Raw genomic sequence first — 6,863 nt, 5'->3', positions numbered from 1 at the left:
TGCTGTATCGGAATTCCGATACCGAGATCCGATATTTATGTGGTATCGGGTATCGGTATCGAAACAACATTAATGTGTAAAATAAAGAATTAAAATAAAAAATGTTGCTATACTCACCTCTCCGACGCAGCCTGGACCTCACCGAGGGAACCGGCAGCGTTGTTTGCTTAAAATTCGCGCATTTACTTCCTTACGTGAAGTCCCGGCTTGTGATTGGTCGCGTGCCGCCCATGTGGCCGCGATGCGACCAATCACAGCAAGCCGTGACGTAATTTCAGGTCCTTCAGGATTTTAAAATTACGTTCCAGCTTTGTGATTGGTCGCGTCGCGGTCACATGGGCGACGCGACCAATCACAAGCCGTGACGTCACGGGAGGCTGGACACGCGCGCATTTTAAAATGCGCGCGTGTCCTGCGATGGCGATGGGGAGCCCTGGTACCCACACATATGCCAACTCGCTCCTGGGCTGGTGGGAAGACACTGAGGTTTTCAAGGACAGGGATGTCACCTGGGGACCCCATATTCAATTTTGGGGTTGCTATATAGATTACATCCTCATCCTTTGGACATGGGGTGAAAAGATCTTCAAAATCTCTGTCCACAACCTGAAGGACAACCAGCTGGGGTTAAAATTTACCTATGTGCTTGGGGGAGCATGATTTCCTTTCTAGATGTTATGATTTCTATACAGATGGATGTATCTCATAAAACATCAATTTACTGCAAACCCACTGCCATGCACAGTTTGCTCACATGGGTGCTCCTTTTGATCCTCAAAAGCGAGGAATACCAAAAGAGCAGTTTCTGCGCCTCAGGAGAAACTGCTCTGGATCGCCGGACTTTTGTAATAAGGCACAGGACATTCAGAAGAGGTTCAGGGAGTGTTGTTATCCCACACCCATCATAGATGCACTGGGGAATAGTAGAATATCACTACTGACACCAAAAATAGAACATTATACAGACATCTCAACCAGGCTGATAGGCACCTATGACAATCAACAACCAAAGGTCATGAACTTTCTTAGGAAACATTGGGATATCCTTAGGACGACTCTGACATTTCAAAATCTATTACACCTAGACCAACAGTTACATGTAGGAGAGCCAAATCCATTAAAGATCATCTGGTGCATAGCCACTTTACTCCCCCAAGAAAAGAAGGCACTTTGTTGCAAAATAGGTCAGTGGGAACCTTATGATGTGGTCGTTGTAGCTGCCGCTACATTACACCTTCCAACACTTTCACAAGCGCAGTTACCATCAGGACATACAATAACAAACAATTTGCAAATTGCAAAACCACCGGAGTAGTCTACCTTTGCACATGTACCTGTCCAAAAAATTATGTAGACAAAACCAAAAGACAGTCCGCATTGGGGAGCATCCAGGAGACATTATAAACAAGAGACACATGCTCAATGCTCAAAAGGGCAGAGACGTGGAAGTCAATAGTTTCAAGATTATAGAGGTGGTGTCACCCTCAATCCGCCAAGGGGACTGAGACCGGCAAATTTTACAGAGAGAAACTAGATGGATACTTTGGTTAGATACAGTCCATCCAAGGGAGCTAGATGAGTAGTGAACTTCTCTAGCTTTATCTAGCCACAGTGGTCAATCTATCAGCCCTTGACAGGAAACAATGGAGCCTCTTTGGTTACAGTTACCCGATTATTAATATTTTTATTCCCATGAGAATTATTTGTCTATCTGGAGGATAAAACAACTTGGGGACAGTGGAGGGGTATATAATCAGCATATCATTTGGTGTTCTGATGTAATTATAAGTCATACGCTTTATATATGATTAAATCAAACTTTTTGTATGACACTTAAGGTTAACTGCAGTCCATTGTTTTTGACTTAGTTCTTTTTAATGGGTACTATGGTTAATCTTTCAACGTGTTTTTTTCTTTTCTTTAACCCCCCCACACACTCTCTCCATTTAGATTTATCACTGGGTTTTTACCCAACAGTGTTTGATGGTGCTTAGTCTGCTGCAGGAAAATCAATCCAAACTTTTTTATAACTAATGGGTGCTATTTGGCCCAATATATTTGATTTCCCCTATATATTGCAGTGGGGAGAGCCCTGGAATGCATATGCACTCCATTTGTCATGTAATTGCTGTAACAATGACTCTGCATCAACAGCTCACTGCCGGAAGTATTGTTCTGGCACTGTGGAATGCATTTGCGTTCTGTACCCCAGATGCGGCGAAAATAACTTCACAATCTGGCCGGATGCGCTTCCTGCAAGCTAAAGAATGACACGCTGACTATACATCAGCATGCAAACACACCGGACTTCAATCAGTTGGGTAATCTACACAGGTACCCTGTTATTTAAGAATGCAGGGGCCTGATACCACAGCACATAATCTTTTGGGGTGGGCAGATTGATACCCTTCCCTAGCTCTTGGACCCATTGAGGTCTTCCTGACTATGCAAGTTCCCTGATGTACCCCAAAACAAAGATAAAAGGAAGAGAAATGTGTCAGGGACGAGTCTACTTACACAGCTGAAACTAGGGATTCACCTTGAATATGCAGCTAAGTCCTTTTACCTTTAGAGCATTTATTTCTTGAGCACATCTGCACTTTAATAATGGGAGTATATCTGTTTTTTGCCCTTTGTTGTATTTGTCTGGCTGCTGTTTTCTACAAGGGTCATTAGATTTGGCTGAGATTGCAGCCTTTTGTGACATAGTTACATCCTAAATCTGACATTTATGCACTTGTGATCTTACTTGAGCACTTATTACCATCTTATGTTGCCAGACGGCAAAATGGATCTGTAACTTTGAAATACAAATTGCATATTTAGTCTGTTAGGGCTGTCTCAGATTCTTAATTTTGAAAACATCCTGTATTCATATTGAGTGTACAGGCCAGGTCATCACATCAGTGTATATTTATGTAACACTATAACCTTGTCTGTTGCATTGTAGGCTATAGCCATATCTATGAGGTAAGGACTTATCTATAAATAATTTTTGTCTTTGACCTCTTTAAAGTAGTGATTGCCTAATTTGTATGAGGAATGCGCACTAAAAATTTCCCCTGACCCACTTCTATTTATCACAGGACGCTGAAACTGCACATGTGTAATAATATAAGTTTCTATAGGTTACATGCCAATTTGCAAATCAGAGCTACTAATGGTCTTGATTTTACAGGTGCTGAAGTGGTGTGAGGTTTGATAATGGACCCAGTGGAATACAGAGCAGTCTTCAAATTCCTTTTCTTGAAAGGCCGCACACATTAAAGGAGACATTCGATGAGATGAAAGAGGTTTGTGGTGATTATTCCCCATCATATTAAGTAGTCAAGAACTGGCATTGTCAATTCAAATGTGGTCGGACTTCGGTGCAAACAGCTCCAATTCCAGGGCAACCCCACTTTGCTATTGATGAACACACCATCCAGCAAGTGGAGGTCGCCATTTTGGAAAGTTGACAAGTAACCATTCTCCACCTATCCCAAAATGTCAAGATTAGTGTGGGATCCAAGGAAAAAAATCATTCAAGACCATCTTCACATGCATAAGGTATTCGCTCGCTGGGTTCCCCGGCTGCTCACACCTTTCCAGAAGCAGGAACAAGACAAATGCTCTCAGGCTGTATTGACGATGTGCCATGGAAACCAGGAGGACTTTTTCAACAGACTAATCATACTGGATGAAAGCTGGGTCCATCACTATAATCCTGAGACTAAAGTCCAGTCAATGCAATGAAAGCATCATGACTCACTGCCTCCAAAGAAACCACGAGCCCAACCCTCGGCAGGCAAGGTCATGCTCACAGTATTTTGGTACCAGCATTGAGTAGTGTTGATTAATTTCTTAGCAAAGGGTACCATGATTACCGGGGCATACTATGCTTCACTACTGCAAAAATTGTGGAAGGCCATCAAAATCAAAAGACGTGGCATGATCACCAAAGGTGTCCACCTTCTGCAAGACAATGCTCCAGACTACAACTCACATGTTGCCGAAATGGAAACATGCTCCTGTGGCTTTAAAATTCTACTGCATACCTCTTATTCACCCAACCTTGCATCATCGGACTACCCTCTCTTTCCAACAATGAAGTTATTTTTGAAGGGCAAGCATTTTCCAGATGATGAGACTCCAACTGATTTCCGAAGTCACAATGTGGCTTTTGGAGCAATCTGTCGACTTCTCCAAACAAGGTGTTTACAGTTGCTTAGCAAGATCGGAGAAGTGTGTGTTCCTAGCTGGTACCTATGTAGAGAAGGACTAATAACTCTGCCAAGTTTCATTGCTCTCAGTCCAAAGGAAATGGGCCAGGGGAAATATTTAATGAACGCCCCTCATATTTACATCAGTAGCCAAGTGTGCTAATTTCTGATACAGATGAGCTTTAGCCATTATTTGGACCTGAGTGCATCTGTTTTTCTGTGTGTTTCATATGTTAGATTAGGGATTGACAGAGATAGAAGGGACAGCCATCGTTGAGCTGGGGTGCCACATCACAAAATTAGAGTGTCAACCTCCACTGTCAAGTAGACCATCAGATCCTAGGGTCTACTAGGGGGAGCTTTAGATAAATCATATCATCACCCAAAGACCGCTGCCCAGATTCTCAGACTGTTGTCCTCATTTGGTTGTTTTTTGCATATTTTGCTGTATATTTATCTGATCTTATTACATTATTAATAAAATATATCTTTTAAAAGGTATTTTCTTTATGGTTAGGGTTGGTACCTGTTACCCCCTTTTGCTGCTCATTTATATTGGTTTATGAAGAATTGAAAATAACTCTGTGTAACCAGTCAGTCCTTATTGCCCGTGACTAGTGTTGAGCATTCCGATACCGCAAGTATCGGGTATCGGCCGATACTTGCGGTATCGGAATTCCGATACCGGGATTCCGATACTTGCCGCGTATCGGATACCGGAATCGGAAGTTCCAAGATTCAAAATGCAGAAATTCAGCCAATGAGAATGATTCCAAGTGTGGGCACATCCTGTTTAGCATGGAGGGCATGAAACTACTGGCAAGGCTGTGATTGGCTGCTGAAATGATGTCATGATGCAGTTTAAAAGTCGCTGGCGCCATTTTGCGATCACTCTGCTGTGAATTCAGTTAGTGACAGGACGCTGTTTGCTGACTGAGGGACAGTTTAGAGATAGCGATTTGCTTATTTGTGCTTTCCAAAGGCTAATTTAGCAACCACTGTGTTCACCTACTATTCACCTTGCTTTTGCCTTGTAGCGCTGTTTTCACAGCGATCTGCAAGGTCTGTGTGTGTGTGTGTGTGAGTGCAGCCCACTCTCTAGTCTGAGTGCAGCCACATAGGCCATCCATAGCTGGTTGTATTCAGTTCAGGGAGGGTGGTTCATTGCCTCATACTGTTCTTTTTTTTTTTTTTTTTTTCAAGTAGTGTAGTCTGCTGCTAATTTATTCAAAAAAATCCTATTAGTGTCTTTCCACCCGTCTCCAGCTAATTTGTGGAAAAACACTACATAGGATAACGTAGAGGAGGGTTTTTGGGCCTTGCAGCGCCGTTTACGGCTGTCTGCACGGTCTCCGTGTGACTGCAGCTCTATCCGTTGTCAGTTCAGCCCCCAAAAAATAAATAAATAATAAAGTTCACCAAACACACCAGTTACACCACTTTACATTTGTGTAGGCCACATTAGCTCATATTAAAGTCTAGTCCACACTTTAGAAAATTAGTGTTTCTTATACCTGTTAGGAGGAGTTGCTCAGGAATAAGCACACAAAGCCGTTAGTACTTTTCTGCTTATCTTTATCAGTCAACCAAGATGAAGAAGGCAGTGAGTAAGGCACGTGGGCGTGGGCGCAGAGCAGGGAGGGGACGTGGGGATTCTGTGCCTGCTGCGGGCACCGGTGACTCATCAGCACCCACATTCACCAGGCAACAGTCGTTCATGCGCAGCTTTGTGTCAGAGCGCCGTACACCGCTGCTGCGTGAAGAACAAATTGAAGCCATTGTCAGATGGATGGCAGCTAATGCATCAACTTCAATTAGTGCCACATCCTCTCAGACACAGAGCACTGGAGAGCAGCCATCTGTCTCTTCACCACCTGCCAAATTGCCCAGGCAGACAGAGAGCCCAGGACAGGAGCCGTCTCTACTTCTGTTCTCTGAATCTCTTGGCTTGGAAACAGGGGGCCAGCCAAGCAGCATTGGAGAAATGGAAGAAGAGGCAGGGTGCAGTGATGCCCAACAGCTTTTTCTCTCTTCCTCTGAAGAGGCGGGTGGGCCAGTGGCTCCGGTCACCACATCGCAGGCCGCATCAGCTGATGATGACACTCAGGTGCCACTTACTGGTGCGTGCTCTGCTGCTGAGACTACCCAGGAGGAGCAGTTGGGGGCAGAGGGTAGTGTAGATGATGAGGTCCTTGACCCATCTTGGCGTGAGGGACAGGAAGGTGGTGGGAGCAGCTCTGAGGAAGAGATTCCCCGTACGGCCCAAAGAGGGAGAGGGAGGGGGAAGACTGCGGATCCTGCAGCCTCCGCTTTGGCACCCGTTAGGAGCATGTCTCTTCCAAAAGCCAAAAAGGGCGCTCCCAAGACTTGCAGTGCCTGGTCCTTTTTTGACACAGTTGCAGATGACATTTGCTATGTCAGATGCAAGGTGTGTCATCAAAAAGTCAAAAGAGGGAAAAATGTCAGCAACCTCAATACCTCCAACATGTGGAAACATGTGCGCAACAGGCACCCGGCGGAGTTAGAAAAACACACTGAAGAGCTAGGCCAACCAACAGCGGCAGCTACCACCTCTTCAGCTCGTGTTGCCCCTTCCTCTAGCTCACACGCAGCTGGTTCGGCTTCCTCCCAGGATCGCCGTGGAAGAACCTCTGGCCCTGT

Source organism: Ranitomeya variabilis, chromosome 1 (assembly GCF_051348905.1).
Source record: "Ranitomeya variabilis isolate aRanVar5 chromosome 1, aRanVar5.hap1, whole genome shotgun sequence".
Classification (NCBI taxonomy): Eukaryota; Metazoa; Chordata; class Amphibia; order Anura; family Dendrobatidae; genus Ranitomeya; species Ranitomeya variabilis.
The sequence above is the reverse complement of the archived record's forward strand: the minus strand, read 5'-3'. Positions refer to the sequence as shown.